This window comes from Humulus lupulus, chromosome 1 (genome assembly GCF_963169125.1).
Source record: "Humulus lupulus chromosome 1, drHumLupu1.1, whole genome shotgun sequence".
NCBI lineage: Eukaryota > Viridiplantae > Streptophyta > Magnoliopsida > Rosales > Cannabaceae > Humulus > Humulus lupulus.
The window spans coordinates 4005999-4025436 of NC_084793.1; the positions used below are offsets into that span (position 1 = coordinate 4005999).

At 39.2% G+C, this 19438-nt stretch overlaps 1 long non-coding RNA gene and 1 pseudogene across 2 annotated transcripts; one reads left to right on the forward strand and one right to left on the reverse strand.

Moving 5' to 3' along the window:
• The first annotated feature begins 479 nt into the window (after positions 1–479).
• Positions 480–19438, forward strand: part of LOC133782951 (uncharacterized) — a 31578-nt pseudogene continuing 12619 nt past the window's right edge.
• On the reverse strand, positions 13880–15752 carry LOC133782966 (uncharacterized). 2 transcript variants are annotated; one of them, XR_009870742.1, is made up of 4 exons: positions 15509–15752; positions 15352–15426; positions 14822–14883; positions 13880–14102 (listed from the first exon to the last, which is right to left on the reverse strand). It is a non-coding gene; the product is annotated as an uncharacterized LOC133782966 (long non-coding RNA). The 2 variants fall into 2 exon arrangements; XR_009870744.1 differs by lacking the exon at positions 13880–14102 and adding an exon at positions 14112–14386.

A 19438-nucleotide genomic window follows, 5' to 3' on the forward strand; every position in this document is an offset into this window, starting at 1 on the left:
GGATTGTTAGTTTGATAAATTAATTGTGATTTTAGTTGAGAAAACATTGACCAAAATTGGGTTTATGGTTCTATTTTAACTATTTTACAAAACATAGGGTCCAAAAGTTAATTTGTCAAAACACAGGATCCAAATAAGTAATGGAAAAAACAGATGGTCCAAAAAAGTATAAACCATTTTTCTTATGAGTAATGATATGTCCACCCAAAATACACACTCAAACATTATACACAGTGATGTGGCAGTTTAACCTAGCCAATCACATTTATTAAAACTTAGACCTACTGTTTTAAAAAGTAGTGACACGTTACTGTGTGTAATATTTATGTGCATATTTTGGATGCACATATCTTTACTCTTTTCTTATAAGTAGTTATTTTATATTATTGTAAAGTCCCCTTTCCCATTTCATATAGTTCTGTAAAATGGGCCCGTGATACGGGCCCATAAGAGTAAAACCCTAGGCCAGTAGGCCTAAACCCCAAGCCCAACAATTAAGCCCTCGACGTCCGACTCAACGCCGGGGGAGGAAAATCTCAGCCGTCAGGCTCCGCCGATCCAAGAAATCTTTCATTTTTCGAAGATCATTTCTAACGAGAATGGCCTTGAGATTTCGGCGCTTGAGAGAAACCTCAAGGTTTTTCACCCGAAGTTTCTCAGGTTTTCTTTCGTCAAACTTCACCGTTAATCTTTGTGTATGTATTAGCTTAAGAATTGTTTCGTCAGTGTGAAACTTACTGTTATATTGAAATGATTTGTGGATTTGGTCAGGTGAAAATTACATAAAATGTAGAACAGCTAAAAATTTGCTGGCTTTGTCTAGAGTTCCTCAATTGCATGTTTCGGACAGAGTAAGCAGAAGCTTTTTACCAAGCCAATTTCAATTTCAACGGTAATTATAATCCAATTTTGTGGTATATTTTTCTGAGGTTCTTCCCTTTGATTCTAAATGAAATGGATGAAATGGATTAATGTAGAGTTTTAGCTTAAAGGAGTTTAATATTTGTGGGATGGTTGGGCCTTGTTCGTCAAAAGCTTTGGTATCTTTCCTAACTTCTAAAAGACAGTCTTTTTCAGGTTCTCATCTGCTTCGAAATTGCCTAATAAGTTTACCTCAGAATCTAGTATTGTGTCATTCATTAAATCCTCTTTGGATTAACTAGAAGGTATAAAGTAATTTCATACTTTCATTTTGCTATAATATTTTATGGTTACTACTTAGCATCGTCAGAGATCAAGTTCATTTTGTGCTAGTGATCTCATTTTACTTTATTTTTTATTACATTTTCAATAGTTATGATTAAATTGTACATCAAATTAGGAGAATGATCTCATTTTTATACATATCACTCATATATTTTTGGATGTAATAATTTGAGCAAGTATTATAAAGAATGGGAATTCCATGGATGTTACTCCAAATTCTATCCCCTGTTTTAAATCCATTTCTGTTTATATTACATGCAGGCCCAAATCATTGTTGGTTGAACAAATTGGAAGGGATCAACAATGTCTCTAAAAGAAATGGAGCCTTCTTGGTAATCACTGGACAATTTTCTGAAAGTTATTTCACAAATGACTTTGAAGCTTTTACGTTTTTTGAAAAAGTAAAGTTACTTCAGCATAGGTAAAGAAATGATATTTGAAAATTTCAAATTCCCCTAAAGAGCCTTTGGTTTAAATAGTCAATCCATTGTCTTTTCTTTCCCTCTCAGTCTTTTTCTTTATCTATTAATATCTCCATCTCTCTTCTCTCTCTCTGATCCTTTGTAGTGTGGTCATATTGTTGCAGATTTCCTCAACTCCACATTATTGGTTTTCAGTCTGGCGGTTTAAATTGTTCTGCGGCTGGCAGAAGTAATTTAGTCCAACTAATAGTGAATGAAAACATTTCCTCTCCCATTTTATTATCTAATAAGAACTTTTCTGAGGTGAGTGCAATCTTCAAACCTCAAAATTTTACTACTAAATATCTTTGATAGGGAGGGAGGGAAGGCCTTATTTTGTATTTGGAAAATGTTGACAGACGCTCTTACTAGCTGGTACTATCCGTTGGTTGCTTTTTAATTTCTGCTTATATCTGCAGGTGGGAAATGGGGCATGCTGCATTTTATTTAAACATTTTAGGAATCCAGTTTTTTATCATGAGAAGGACCTTAACCTTGAAGTTCTTAGTAAAGGTAAACATACTTTGCATGTGTGGCAATGTTAGTTTTAGCTTTGTTCAACTGCTTAGCTATATTGATTTGTGTCGATAACTTACTGTTGGGCTTGGGCCTGAATATATTTTGAATTTTGGCATACTGCCTATTGCACAAGTACGGCAAACATACTACATGTCTGATCATCTGGTGTTTTTCTCTTCATCGCTCTTATGCAGCTGTTGAAGAGTTACTTGAGCAGCACAATGGAAAATCTGAGACACCTAAACTATTCAGAGACTTTAGTTCAAAGCAAGATGAGGTCATCAAGGAACCAAATTTACGTTCCATGCAAAACTTACTTTTTCACTTCCCAGGTAATGTGCCGTGCAAATTTCCAAAATTTTCAAGCAAACCACTTGTATGGTATAGGCATGATTTACCTCAGCTGATGATATATTCTGGTTTGTTTTGAGGCTTTGGTAACAATTTTAAACCTATTGTTGTATGTTTCCTTTATCTTCTTCTTTTCCCTCGTGGTAAAGATGATAGACTTTACAGTTACGTAATTTCCTTTAAATGCCAAAAAAAAACAGAACAAGGTCATATGGCACCAAGCATTGGACATGCTGCTATTGGAAATACAATTTCTAATGAAATGCTGAATTAATATGGCCTTTGACAATGCATTGAGACGGTCTGAAAATGTAAAAATTCCAAATCAAAGGCAGCAAAAAATGGGGTACCAAAGCTGAAGTGCTGGACAAAACTAAGCGGCCCTTGTACAGTACCCGTCGCTGGAATATTGAAAACCCAGCAATAACTTTTCCTCGCTCCAAATCTGCCTTAACCCGAGACAAAAAAGGGTCCGCTGCCACCTCACGATCAACTAGCTCCCAATCCATCCATGTAGTAGATGTCAGTAAAGAACATTCCACATGACTGACCCGAGACAAAGCATCAGCCGCCCTATTTGTTTCCCCTGAGCGATACTGAATATCAAAATCAAATCCCAACAATTTGACTAACCACTTCTGATGTTCAGGAGTAACCAGCCGCTGTTCTAATAGAAAATTGAGACTTTTCTGGTCTGTTCGCACAATAAATCGTCGTCCTAGGAGGTAAGGTCGCCATTTGAGTATCGCTAGTACAATAGCCATGAGTTCTTTTTCATATATGGATTTCAGCCTCGCTTTGGGCTTCAATACCTGACTGAAATACGCTAGTGGCCGTCCCTCCTGCATCAAAACAGCCCCTACGCCGAACCCCGAAGCATCAGTTTCAACCACAAACGGCTTGGTAAAATCTGGAAGTGCTAAGACAGGTACTGTGGTCAGCGTTTTCTTCAGTTCTTCAAATGCAGCAGAAGCTTCTTCGGTCCAGCCATATTGGTCTTTTTTAAGTTGGTCAGTAAGAGGTCTAGCAATGGCCCCATAGTTCTTGACAAACTTCCTATAATACCCTGTGAGCCCAAGGAATCCCCGCAGCTCTTTAATTGTTTTGGGCAGCGGCCAATCCAGCATAGATTGGATCTTAGAAGGGTCCACCGCCACCCCCTTGCCTGAAATAATGTGACCCAAATATTCAACTTGTCGCTGTCCAAAACAACACTTCTTGAAGTTAGCAAAAAACTGGTGGTGAGACAATGTTTGCAACACGATTTCAAGATCTTTGACATGAGTTTCCTCATCCGGGCTATAGACGAGGATGTCGTCGAAAAAGACCAATACTCTTTTTCGAAGATGCGGCTGGAAAATGTCGTTCATCTGAGATTGAAAGGAGGCGGGGGCATTGGTCAGTCCAAATGACATCACTACAAACTCATAGTGGCCTTCATGAGTCCTAAAGGCCGTTTTATGGATATCTTCCGGCCTCACCCGAATTTGATGGTACCCCGAGCGCAAGTCTAACTTTGAAAATACATGAGCCCCATGCAACTCGTCTATCAACTCATCAATAACTGGGATGGGGAATTTATCGGGTACCGTGGCTCTATTAAGGGCCCTATAATCCACACAAAACCTCCATCCGCCATCCTTCTTTTTAACCAAAAGAATAGGGCTCGAGTAGGGACTGTTACTTGGCTGGATCACCCCTGATTGCAGCATCTCTTGAACAATTTTCTCGACCTCATCCTTGATGCCATGTGGGTACTGATAGGGGCGAATACTCACTGGAGTGGTGCCGGGCTGAAGGACAATGGCGTGATCATGTCGTCTCGGCGGCGGTAGGGAAGTTGGTGTGTCAAAAACATGTTTGTACCGCTGTAAAAGTTGCTGTATCTCATCCGAATTTGTTGCCAAGCTCGGAATAACCGAAGCGCAACCCAGCTTGACCCAAACGCCTTGCCGCTCATTTTGGAGCAGCCGTACCATCTGTTTCAACGAAATGCAAGTCTTGTGAAGCAGAGGGTCTCCATGTAAAACCACGGGCTGACCTTGGATTCGAAGTTTCATCGTATGGTTCCGCCAATGGTGAGTGGTTTCCCCTAAAGTTTGCAGCCACTGGACGCCCAAGATAACATCAGTACTACCTAGTTGCAACGGCAGGAAATCTTCGATTATTTCCAGTCCTTGCAAACGTAACGGCACCGAGCGACATATGCCTTCCCCCTTCACCGCTTGACCACTGCCCAGTTGCACCCCATAAGCATCAGTCGTGGATATTGGCAATGCCAATTTCTGGGCTAATTCCGTGGTGATGAAATTGTGTGTCGCCCCGTGATGCGTGTCGTATGGCGTACCAAATTTAACAAAGATTTTAATTATACTATCACCAATTAATTTAGTACAATGGCAAATAGAGGTCGAACCCAAGGAACTATATTCAATTTATTATTCACAAAAGCTTAACAAAGTTAAAATGAAAGGGGGATTTTGAAATGTAAAAATAAGAAAACGATTGATAAGCAAGAAAAGATTTATAACGATTTTAAAGAACAGTTAAGAATCATTCTCCACCTCAGACAGTCATGCATGAATATCAATAATGAATATTATTCCGATTCCCAATTAAACTATTAACCTTGCAGATAACGCTTAAGCAGTCAATTATCCCAATCTCCCTATCACAATCAATTACGGCTAAGCGCTCAATAATTAATTCTTTTTACCAAATAACAAACCTATTAAGCATACAATTCATTTAATTTAGTAAAAGCATTAACAACAGTGGAGATAGGTTAATCTAGGCAATAAATCAATGAAGCATTTAATTCATTTAACCTATGTTCTATTCTTCATCACAATCAACAATACTTTTGACCACATCATTGATTGCAATTTATCACAGATACTCAGAACCCTAAACTATTAGGTGAATAGAAATTCTAAGATGATAATGAAATAATGCAAACCCTAATTAGTTGTACACCCTAACAAGGAATCACAAAATTCATACAATAAGCATAGAAAAATAGAATCAATTTAATATTAGGGAAATCAAGAAATAATATTCACATCTCAATTCAAACAATCATGTCTGGGTTTTGAATAACCCTTAACCTAAAAGAAACTAGCCAATAACCATGATGAAAACCATAAATAAAACCAAAGAATAATAGAGTTGAGAGAAGAAGAAAACTGTTAAAATATTGAATGCGATCTTCCTTCTTCTCCTGCGCTCTCCTTGAGTTTCTCTCTCTAAAATCGTATATCTAAAACTTAATTCACGAATATGACCTAATCCCCCTTTTATTTCCCGTCCAAAAATTAAGAAAAATCGAATTTAAATTTGAATTCAAACGCGTGCCGCAGCAGCCATATTTCCTTGCCGCAGCACGAGGCTTCAGATGTGCGATATAGGCTTTGCGTGCCGCGGTATGCAACTTTCCTTGCCGCGGCACGAGACTCTCTGTTTCTCTTGTAGCGGCAGAGACTTTTCCCTGTAGCGGCAAGGACCTCTCTGACTTGCCTCGTAGCGGCAGGGACTTTTCCCTGTAGCGGCAAGCTCTCAGATTTCTCGTACTTTTGTTCTTTTCTCGATTTTTCTTCTCTTTAACACTTTACTCCAATGGTTAGAATCCTACAAAATCATCATTCAACCAAAAATCATAAAAAATATACAATTATCCTTAAAAATAATGATTTAGATTAAATGAAACAAATTAACAAAACGATTCTAACTATCCCCAAACACACTACTTATGAACACAAAATCTGATAAGTAGAAAGGTAAACTTTATACAAAAATATACTTATCAAATTCCCCCACACTTGAACTTTGCTAGTCCCTTAGCAAACCCACTAGACTCTAAACAAAACTAAAAACTAACACAAAGGCGGTCTCACTGAATACGATGATTGTCTCAGAGAATTACACTAAAAGATTATGCTATAGTGACTTTGAATTTCATAACCATCAGATTTTCAACTCCTAAATTGATGAACCACTTGAAATTTGTCTTAAACCACGAGTTATAACAGTCATACTTACCAGCTCACTTGAATCAAGATGAATTTATACATGTCGTTTTATTCTTTTTTTTTTTTTTTTTTTAGCAAACTAGCCCCTCATCAGAAAATGAGTATATATATATAAAGGACAACTACTCCATAGACAATAACCAATTACTCTCCACTAATATAAACACACAGAATAAAAAATCAAAAGGTCTTTATCAGCTTGTAATGTATGGCTAGGGTGCAGGGTAGATGAGAAAGATACATTTAGGCTCATATTACACCATAGCATACCTAATATAGACTTTATTTACTTCTTTTTTTCTCGTTTTCTACTTTGGATCTTCTTCCCCAATTCCCTCATAGTTTTCATACATTATTGATCTCTCTATTTTCCCCCACACTTATTTTTATGCAAGAAATTTTTTTTCTTCTTTTTCTCTTTTTCTTTTTTCTTTGCTTTTAACATATTTCTTGGGGATAAATAGGAGATTTCACACTTATAACCACATCATATACAGAAACTCTTACTATACTTTTTTTTTTTTTTTTTTTCATATAACCTTTCATCCCAAAGTACACATAACCCTTCATTCCATAGTAGAAATTTAACTAGCTAAGCCATGGTGCAATGGGTTATCAACATAGATAAAAAATAAATAAATAAAGAGGTTTTGGGTTAAGTAATTAGTTTTCATCGAAAAAAAATATGGTCTATAAAGCTCAAAACAGGGAACTAAGGATACATTATTGATAAGGTAGGCTTGAAAGGCTCAAACGATCCAAAGAAATTGCCTTTATCATTTTCCTAATTCTGTGCACTTATGATTTCGCCTCAAGCAATTAACTAGTGTGTTCTAGAGTGGTGGGGGCTAAGTTGTATATATCTATATATATATATATATTTTCGATGGAATAGGCAAGGTCTTTTAGATTTGCTACTTATTTGCAAGCTTTGATTGAGGTCTATCAACTTCTAATTCCTCTGAGAGTGGACGGGTTTTGTTGGATCTCCTTCTTTGATTTTGATTTCTGTGGTGAAAATGCTTGTATATTGAGTGTATCTACATCTTGGGGGTAGTTGATCAAGCCATAACCTTGTGATCTCTGAGTTTTAAACTGTGCACTCTACATGTTCGATGAAATGCCACAGTGAGTTGAATAGTCAGATTTGAGCGTGTTACATCTTCTGCTCTGTGCTGTGCCATTAATTATTAATCATTACCACTTTGAAGGCGTTAATCCTCAATTATTGCCTGTGATATAATGTCGAGCAAGAGATCACGCACTGACCATGCAGGCCTGTCTACCACAGCCAAAGTCAAGTATGATGCAAAGAAATTCACTTCAAAAGAAGCGTTTGAAAGCTACAAGGATGCCATTGATAAGAAGAAGGCATGGGTGGCAGAACGGGGTTTTGATCTAGGCATGCATCATCCTTATCCAAGGTTGATGAGTATCATCGAGCAGAGGGGTTGGCAAAGACTGTGTGCCCAACCACAGCCCGCGGTTGTATCGATTGTTCGTGAGTTCTATGCTAATGCAATCGACCGCAAGAATTTACAGGTAATGGTTAGGGGTGTTCCCGTTACCTATTCTGCCTCTGCCATTAACCGTTACTATGGCTTGCCAGACATTCCCAATGACGAATTTAATGCTTCTGAATCAAATCTGGACCCTAATGCCATTATCCAAGCCATTGGCATTAGCGGGGCGCGGTGGAGGACGACTGAGAATGACACTGCTCATAAACTGGAGTCCAAATATATGGACTATGAACTCAAGGCATGGCACCGTTTTGTTGGGGCAAAATTGTTCCCCACAAAACACTTTGGGACAGTGGACGTGGCGTGTGGGAACTTGTTGTACGCCATCGTAACAAACAAGTCTATAGACGTTGGCAAGATCATTCATGCATCAATCCTGAAGAGTATGTCCAGTACACAGAATGGGTTCTACCATCCTTCATTAATTACAGACCTATGCAAGAAGGCCGGTGTACGATGGAATGATAATGAGGAGGTAATAAACCCAATGCATATCATTGACAGGAATACTATTCAGCGGTTTGACAAACCCACAGCCACATCTTCTGCGCAACCTGCATCTTCTTCACATGCACCTGTTCAGCCTCACACTGGCCATACCAGGACACTTACTGATCGGGTTGCCACCATGGAGAATGAACTTTATCATGCTCGTCTTGATATGCGAGCATATCATGAAGAGATGGTGGCCCACAATCAAAGAATGATGGAGTTTGCTAGCTATCAGGACTTGTGCTTCAGGATGCAGCAAACCAATTTAGGGGCGGATATGTCTGGATATCCACCGGCCCCAATGTGATTGCCACCGTATCCTCCAGCTGTTCCAGTGCCGCCGAGTCACACTCGGGAATATGGAGATGATGATGAAGCAGGTGGCACAGAGGAGTTCAACTATGATGAGGATGACACTTTTAGTCGCAACTGATGAGGGAGTTTTCTTTTTTCTTATTTTTCTTTTATTTACTGTTCTTGTCTCAATTTGTACTTATTTCCATTGAGGACAATGTTCAATTTAAGTGTGGGGGACGGGTAACAAATTGCGACAAACAATTTGTTACCCAACAATTTGTTACCCGTCCCCCACACTTAAATTGAACATTGTCCTCAATGGAAATAAGTACAAATTGAGACAAGAACAGTAAATAAAAGAAAAATAAGAAAAAAGAAAACTCCCTCATCAGTTGCGACTAAAAGTGTCATCCTCATCATAGTTGAACTCCTCTGTGCCACCTGCTTCATCATCATCTCCATATTCCCGAGTGTGACTCGGCGGCACTGGAACAGCTGGAGGATACGGTGGCAATCACATTGGGGCCGGTGGATATCCAGACATATCCGCCCCTAAATTGGTTTGCTGCATCCTGAAGCACAAGTCCTGATAGCTAGCAAACTCCATCATTCTTTGATTGTGGGCCACCATCTCTTCATGATATGCTCGCATATCAAGACGAGCATGATAAAGTTCATTCTCCATGGTGGCAACCCGATCAGTAAGTGTCCTGGTATGGCCAGTGTGAGGCTGAACAGGTGCATGTGAAGAAGATGCAGGTTGCGCAGAAGATGTGGCTGTGGGTTTGTCAAACCGCTGAATAGTATTCCTGTCAATGATATGCATTGGGTTTATTACCTACTCATTATCATTCCATCGTACACCGGCCTTCTTGCATAGGTCTGTGATTAATGAAGGATGGTAGAACCCATTCTGTGTACTGGACATACTCTTCAGGATTGATGCATGAATGATCTTGCCAACGTCTATAGACTTGTTTGTTACGATGGCGTACAACAAGTTCCCACACGCCACGTCCACTGTCCCAAAGTGTTTTGTGGGGAACAATTTTGCCCCAACAAAACGGTGCCATGCCTTGAGTTCATAGTCCATATATTTGGACTCCAGTTTATGAGCAGTGTCATTCTCAGTCGTCCTCCACCGCACCCCGCTAATGCCAATGGCTTGGATAATGGCATTAGGGTCCAGATTTGATTCAGAAGCATTAAATTCGTCATTGGGAATGTCTGGCAAGCCATAGTAACGGTTAATGGCAGAGGCAGAATAGGTAACGGGAACACCCCTAACCATTACCTGTAAATTCTTGCGGTCGATTGCATTAGCATAGAACAATCGATACAACCGCGGGCTGTGGTTGGGCACACAGTCTTTGCCAACCCCTCTGCTCGATGATACTCATCAACCTTGGATAAGGATGATGCATGCCTAGATCAAAGCCCCGTTCTGCCACCCATGCCTTCTTCTTATCAATGGCATCCTTGTAGCTTTCAAACGCTTCTTTTGAAGTGAATTTCTTTGCATCATACTTGACTTTGGCTGTGGTAGACGGGCCTGCATGGTCAGTGCGTGATCTCTTGCTCGACATTATATCACAGGCAATAATTGAGGATTAACGCCTTCAAAGTGGTAATGATTAATAATTAATGGCACAGCACAGAGCAGAAGATGTAACACGCTCAAATCTGACTATTCAACTCACTGTGGCATTTCATCGAACATGTAGAGTGCACAGTTTAAAACTCAGAGATCACAAGGTTATGGCTTGATCAACTACCCCCAAGATGTAGATACACTCAATATACAAGCATTTTCACCACAGAAATCAAAATCAAAGAATGAGATCCAACAAAACCCGTCCACTCTCAGAGGAATTAGAAGTTGATAGATCTCAATCAAAGCTTGCAAATAGAGAAAAATACCTTGAATCCAACCCAAAGATGATGCAAATGTGCTTGATCCCGAGCAAAGCATACCCAATGAGCATTAGTCAGTAATGGGTGGCTAATGATGGTGATTTTGAGGAATGGGTATGGTTAAAATTGATGGAGAAGATGGGTATGGGTATAGTGGGTGATGGAATAGGCAAGGTCTTTGGATTAATGAGAAGTGAGGATGAGTATGAGGAATGGGGTGATTATGTGTAGGGATTGAGAGGAGAGGAATGAAGATGGAGAATGGGATGGCAAAATCGGTGGGTAGTTTCTAGAAGGTAAGAGGAAGAGTGATGGGTGAGAAAAGGGGAAGAAAAAGGGTATTTAGGCATTTTCTGGGAGTTGTGCCGCGGCAGGACTGTTTATGTGCCGCGGCACACATGCAATTAGGGTACGTGCCGCGGCAAGGATTTTTAGTGGCTGCGGCAGAGAAGGCTCGAATCTAGGGGTTCTTCACGTGCCGCGGCAAGGGTTTTTCTTTGCCGCGGTCAGTGGGTCTCGGGTCTGATTCTTCTGGTGCGTGCCGCGGCAAGGCTTTTATGTGCCGCGGCAAGAGAGTGTTTTTTTTTTTTTTTTTTTTTTAACGTTTTTCACGGTTTAAAGAAAGAATCAGAGTACATAAAATTGAAATACTAAATGTTCAACTTAAAAATTAAAAAAAAATAAAGAAAATAACTAAAACTGAAAACAATTAAGATGGCTACGTTTAACGTCGCTAGCTCGACTTAGAACTTCAATCTTCATCGACATAAACTGGGTCTTCAAGGTACATCACATGAACTTGCTCATCCTCCGCCATTGACTCATAGTAGGGCTTCAGTCTCTGGCCATTCACCTTGAAAGACTTTCCGGTACTTGGACTTACAACTTCGACCGCTCCATGAGGAAAAACCTTGGTAACAATGAACGGACCTAACCAGCGAGACTTCAACTTCCCAGGAAAGAGTTTAAGGCGAGAGTGATACATGAGAACTTTCTGACCTTCCACAAAGCTCTTCCGAAGAATATGTTTGTCATGAAAAGCTTTGGTTTTCTCCTTGTAGATTTTCGAACTCTCATATGCTTCATTGCGTATTTCTTGTAACTCATGCAATTGAAGCATTCTTTGTTGTCCTACAGCAACCATGTCCATGTTACACTTCTTTACAGCCCACCACGCCTTATGCTCTAGCTCCACCGGTAGATGGCAAGGTTTCCCATACACCAACCGATAAGGTGACATACCGATAGGTGTTTTATATGCTGTTCGATACGCCCACAAGGCATCATCAAGCCTTGTACTCCAATCTTTCCGGTTTGGATTTACAGTTTTCTCAAGAATCAATTTAATTTCACGATTAGAAACCTCCGCTTGCCCGTTGGCTTGTGGATGATAAGCAACTGTCACCTTGTGAGTTACACTATAGCGTCGAAACAATGCTTCTATACTCTTGTTACAAAAATGAGTGCCTCGATCACTAAGTATAGCCTTAGGTGTACCAAAACGCACAAAAATGTTGGAGCGAATGAAATCCACTACTGTTTTTGAATTATCCGTTCTAGTTGCAATTGCTTCCACCCATTTAGACACGTAGTCTACCGCCAATAAAATATATTCATAGCCGAAAGAGGATGGGAATGGTCCCATGAAATCCATACCCCAAACATCAAAGATCTCAAGAATTAAAATAGGAGTTTGAGGCATTTGATCCTTGGCCATTATGTTACCAACTCGTTGACAACGATCACATGCCTTACAATAAACATAAGCATCTTTGAAAATTGTGGGCCAATAGAAACCGCTGTCAAATATCTTACGAGCTGTCCTCTTAGGTCCAAAGTGTCCACCACAAGTATAAGCATGACAAAAAGCAAGGATGGAACGAAATTCAGATTCCGGTACACACCTACGAATGATTTGATCAGTACAATGCTTCCAAAGATAAGGTTCATCCCATATATAGTGGCGAGCATCATGCTTAATCTTGTTCCGTTGTGCTTGTGTGAGATCACTTGGTAACTCCTTTGAAGCAAGGTAGTTTACAATGTCGGCATACCAAGGAATAACTTCTTGCATGGCGAGGAGTTGCTCATCCGGAAATTTTTCTTCTATGGGCAAATTATCTTCATCCCGAATAAGACGACTCAAGTGATCCGCCACCCCATTCTCAGAACCCTTTTTATCTTTTATCTCCAAATCGAACTCTTGAAGAAGTAGAATCCACCGGATCAGCCGAGGCTTGGCTTCTTTCTTTGCCAATAAATAGCGAAGGGCAGCATGGTCGGTATACACAATCACTTTAGTTCCAATCAAGTATGACCGAAACTTTTCCAATGCAAAAATGACTGCCAAGAGCTCTTTTTCAGTGGTGGAATAATTAAGTTGAGCATCATTAAGAGTGCGAGAAGCATAATATATAACATGAGGAAGCTTGTCAACTCGCTGCCCAAGAACAGCGCCCACGGCATAGTCACTTGCATCACACATGAGTTCAAATGGTAACTCCCAATTCGGTGGCTGAATTATAGGAGCTGTAGTTAGAGACTCTTTTAATAGGTTGAAAGCCACGAAACACTTGTCATTAAATTCGAACTTTACATCTTTTTGGAGAAGGTTGCATAGAGGTGTGGAAATTCTAGAGAAATCCTTTATAAATCTCCGATAAAACTCTGCATGCCCAAGGAATGATCTTACTTCTTTCACACTAGTCGGAGATGGTAGAGAACGAATTAAATCAATCTTTGCCTTATCAACCTCTATTCCCTTGACTGAAATCACATGACCCAAAACTATACCTTGGCTTACCATAAAATGGCATTTTTCCCAGTTGAGCACAAGGTTAGTTTCAATACACCGCTGGAGTACCAAAGTGAGATTATGAAGGCAGCAATCAAATGAGTCACCATAAAAACTTCGATGATATTTTCAATATATTCTGAAAAAATGCTCATCATACATCGCTGAAATGTAGCCGGTGTAACACCCTCACTTATTTTAGTTAAAACCATATTTGAGGTGTTACGTTTTAAAACTATATCATAATTTATTACTGCAAAAGTTTGGACATTTTTTTTTTTAAAACTTGAAAACTTATTTCACATTATTTACATTAAACATAAAGTGGGTCTCAAACATATTATACATAAGTATTAAATAACCCAATTTATTTTCAAAACATAACTTCACACTTTATTACAAACATCTCACTGATAACTGAAATAACCCACAAAAGGTCGATATGTTCATATGTACAAATCAGGGTCAGGACCATGCTTCAGTTCTCCTCGTGTCATTCACACATTTCTTTCTCTACCTACAACACAAGACAACTGTGAGCCTAAAGCTCAGTAAGCAAAGTAATGCATGCAATGCTAATGATTACCCAATATCAATGGACATACACAACTTCTTTTTAAATTTTTGGGCCCCTTAATATTGTGCACACTGTTTGAATTGGTCAATGCCTGCAGGGCTTGTTACACATACAATATAAAATCCCATGGGTTCTCCTCCGGCTAGCCATCACCACAGTAGGGCACATTAAAAACCTTATTCCATCGTTGCCCCGTCAGGCTCAAGAGTTAAGGCGGCCACACACTGTGGTGTCAATACATATAACAATAACTCATATGGAGGAGAAATAAAAACGGAAATATGGCAAACAATATAATTGGTTCACTAAAACCTAGCCCAAATTATTGGGCAGCCACTATAAGCCTATTATAGGCCTCCGTTTACACTTATTAACACTTTCATTTGCATTTTCAAAACAGTGGCACTGAACTTAAACTTCTTATTACAACTTTCTTTTATGTTGCACAAAACTTGCAAATGCATCATATAATTAATCATCATAATATCATACATGGTCTTATATCATATAATAATTTACCATATCACTATTATGCCATGCATACAAATTTATAATGAAGTGTCACTGTATGTTAATACCACTTACTCACAAAATATTCATATAATGCATACTTTCACATAACACATAATTCTTGTGTTGCAGTTGAGTACTTTACTTACCTTTTGTCCACAATATATTTCACCGTGTAACAAGTGATGTCTTAGGTGTTGATATGCTTATCCTGACAATGACATGGATTTCTCATCACAATGAAGGCAGTAAGACATTGAACTATCATTTAAAAATACCCATAAAACATCATATCAACTTTCATACCCAAAACATGCCTAAAACGCCTTAAACCACCTAGATCGAGCATTAGATTTATCTTAGACATTTGGGGAAATTTTGACAGAGTTTCCCCTTAATTTTAGCTATCCTCAAATATCAAAATCCACCAATAATCAACATCAATTAACCTACCATAACCATATATCCCAAATACCAACATGATTCATCATAAAGTTATCATATACTGATTTTGATAAAATTCTTATCTCCTAGATCATCATCCAAATTAAATGAGTCTCCACATCTATTAAAACATTTATAAACATATATACTCTCTTATAAACTCAATCAAATAACCAAAAATCATCTTGTACTCCAAGAACCCCAAAAACCTCATAAAACACAAAATTTCACTTACCGAGCAACTTTTCGGCGAAAACAATCTCTTCAAGCTTTTCTAAACCTCAAACCACTTGGAAACCCCAAGAAATATCTTAAAAATGATAAAACACCATATATAAGCTTTCAGAAAAATTCAAAAAAACATAGTTTAACTTCCAAGTACAAGAACTTACCATAAAAAGGCTAGAACTAAGCTTAATCTACTTCTTTGGCTTTGATTTCACTTGGATCTCCTTAGAATTTCTTCAAACCAGCCAAGAAATGATTTTTGGTTTTCTTTTCTTTCTGTTTTTCAGAATAATGGTCGTGCAAAGTGATAAGGTTGATGAAAATTCCTTATTTTCAATGATTTAGCCTTATTGTCAAAAGTTGACACCTTTCATCTCATCATTTCACCTTTTGACTTATGAAAACCTTATCACTTCAATAATTTCGACTTAATCATCTGCTAGGCCTATTATCCTTATGTGTAAAACACTCACACCAAACCTTAGGTCCATATGACTTCATACCCAATAGTTATGCTTACCCGATCGAGCGTAGCGCACTTATGCTAAGCTCGTTTTGACTTTGCATCAATACCACTGATTATGTATACCTCCCATCAAGAATTGATCTAATGGTTCTAAAATCATTTTTACATCATCAATGAGACCTTAATCATACCTCGATTACATTTGGTAAATCCATAAATACTCAATTTTACACCAAAATACTAGTAATCGACATTGTACTATTTTTCACTACTTAACCTATTTTGCCTTCTATATCTCACTTTCATCACTTAATTTCATGCCTTGTCCATATTTTTCATACTTTCTTATATCCTGAGCACATCAAACACCCATAAAAGACAACTCAAATGCCACAAGGTTAATAATATTGAGCATACATATAGACATCACATACACAACTTTTATACTTATACATGAGAACACTTATAAGAATATGCATATGCTCAAATTATACATATTGTATGATATGTAATGCAATGCAATCATGTGATTATTGGCTATATTATATCAAAATAATGTGGGTGCTACAGCCGGAGCATTACATAACCCAAACGGCATTCGTCGAAAAGCGAATGTACCAAAAGGGCATGTAAAGGTTGTCTTCTCTTGGTCTTCAGGAGCTATAACAATCTGATTATATCCCGAATAACCGTCAAGAAAACAATAATAAGGATGACCCGCTAACCTCTCAAGCATCTGATCAATGAACGGTAATGGAAAGTGATCCTTACGGGTTGCTGCATTCAACTTTCGGTAATCTATACAAACTCGCCACCCGGTTTGCATTCTTTTTGGTACCAGCTCGTTTTCATCATTCTTTACCACTGTGATTCCAGACTTCTTTGGCACTACCTGAACAGGACTCACCCATTGACTGTCTGTAATTGGGTAAATAATACCCACACTAAGGAGCTTCAGTATCTCCTTTTTCACAACCTCCATCATAGGTGGATTCAATCTCCGTTGCGCCTCACGTGTTGGTTTAGACCCTTCTTCAAGTAAAATTCGGTGCATGCACATAGAAGGGCTAATCCCCTTAATATCCGCAATAGACCAACCAATGGCTGTTTTATACTCTCGGAGTACTCTCATTAATTTTTCTTCTTGACCTTGGTTAAGATTTCTTGCAATTATAACAGGAAGTGTCTCGTTCTTCCCCAAGTAAACATATTTGAGATGCTCCGGAAGAGGCTTCAATTCAAGTGTAGGAGCTTGAATAATTGATGGCTGCAATTTCTCATTAGAAATCGGCAAATTAAGAAATGCAACCTTCTTAAAAGTCTTGTCAAAACTACTATTGAGTGTGGTTATGACATCCATGATCTCATGAGACAAATCTTCATCGGTCAACACAAGATGCTCTCTCAACGCAACCTCCAAATCATCTTCACTATGCAAATCTAAAACTCGTTGAGAAAGAATATCCAACACATCAAAAGAGTAAACAGCATGTACATCACTTGGATACCTCATAGCCTCAAAAATATTAAATCGAATTGTCTCCCCATCAAATTCCATGGTCAACGTACCGTCATGCACATCAATCTTAGTTCTCGCAGTCTTCATGAATGGTCTCCCCAACAAAATTGGAGTGGAGCATGGAATAGATTCATCTTCCATATCAAGAACATAAAAATCAGCCGGAAACACCAATTCATTTACTTGAACTAAAACATCTTCTATTACACCCCTGGGATAAGCATTCGACCGATCAGCAAGTTGAATAATCACCCCTGTCTCTTCAAGTGGACCAAGATTCAATGAAGCATAAATGGAGAATGGCATGACATTGATAGAGGCTCCCAAATCCAACATACACCGCTCAATTCTTTTATTACCAATAGTGCAAGGGATAGTAAAAGTACCAGGATCCTTACACTTTGGTGGAAGCTTCTTTTGTAGAACTGCGGAAACATTCTCCCCCACACTAACTTTTTCATTACCCATCAACTTACGCTTATTAGTGCACAACTCTTTCAGAAACATGGCATAGCGCGGCACTTGTTTAATAGCGTCAAGAAGAGGGATATTCACTTCTACTTTTCGGAATGTATCAAGAATTTCCTTGTCAACCTCTTCCTTTTTAGTCTTTTTCAGTCTGCTTGGGAATGGAGGTGGAATGACAATAGTAGGCTTAGGGCTGAGTTGTGTAGGGGTGGTTGGCTTTGGAGGAACATCTTCATTAACTGAGCAATCAACTTGTGGCTTGGATGACAATTTACTGGGCATTGGAGGACTAGGTGGATCATATTGCGTCCCACTGCGCAAAGTTACTGCACTAGCATTCTCCTTGGGATTCATCTCAGGTTGTGAAGGCAATTTATTTGACAAATGAGCCTCCAACCGGTTATATGATGCTGCTAATTGTCCCACCTGATTCTCCAAACTTTTGATGGAAGCTTGGGTAGTTTGCTGAAATTGAAGAGTATTTGTGGCAAGGGCATTGATTAAATCCTCAGTAGAAGGTTTAGCACTTGGTAGTGGAGCAGCCTGTGATGGTCTAGGTACATAATTATTTTGAGACCTCTGTTGTGTAGTGAAACCAGGTGGTCTTGCTGCTGTTGGTTGTTGAGCTATTTGTTGATGATTCCCATATCGAAGGTTTGGATGATCACGCCAGCCAGGATTATAAGTTTGTGAAAATTGTTCATAATACATCTGACGTAATTGACCAGGAAAATTTCCCACAGCATTAACACCCTCAGTTTCTCCCTCTACTAGAGTGGGGCACGTATCAGTAGGGTGCCCCACTACTTGACAGATTCCACATGGCCGCACCTGTTGGCCCAAAGCTAGTTGTTGTACCACTGCAGTTAATTGAGCCAATTGTTGACCCAGCTGATTAGCATTAGAGGTGCTCACTTCATTAGCTGATTTAGGCGGTGGAACAGGATCTTGACGAATGCCAAACTGTTGTGAGTTAGCAGCCATATTAGAAATCAAGCTCCTGGCTGCATGATAGACCCCCCTTAACATACGTCTATGCTAGGAGGCACAAGAGGGCACACGTGGAGAGGGCTGTAGGGGATACTACATTCTAATTCTGTTATGAGGGGTATGTTCGGGTAGTACCTAGGTGCACCACTTATCCTAGAGGCTATGTATAAATAAGAGGATTAATTTCATTTGTATTCAGGTAGATATTTTTGGGAGTGAACTCTGTCTCTGTAGGAGGGTCCAGGCTCTCTAATTCCTGGTTATTACAGAAATACAACTCTATTTCCATTCCATTGGTTCTCTTGCTGTTTGTTTTCTTCATTTTGTTCCATTATCGATAGACAAGGTTCTATCAATTGGTATCAGAGCATTCGCTCATGGGGCCTAAGAAAGATGCGATGGCTGAGTTGATTGATGAACGTGTGGGTGCTGAAGTGTCGGATCTGCGCCTGGAAGTGTTGAAGCTCAACGAGGGATTTCAGCAACTTCACGAGAGTTTACAGTCGACGATCGAGCATTCAGTGGCCAAACACCTCGATTCCGTGTTGTCAAAGCACATGGAAACGATGGCAAGTCAAGTATCACAGATGCTGCTTCAACCAGCTCGGATTCCGCCCGATGCCGCAGCAACCAGCGCCGACCGTCAACGAC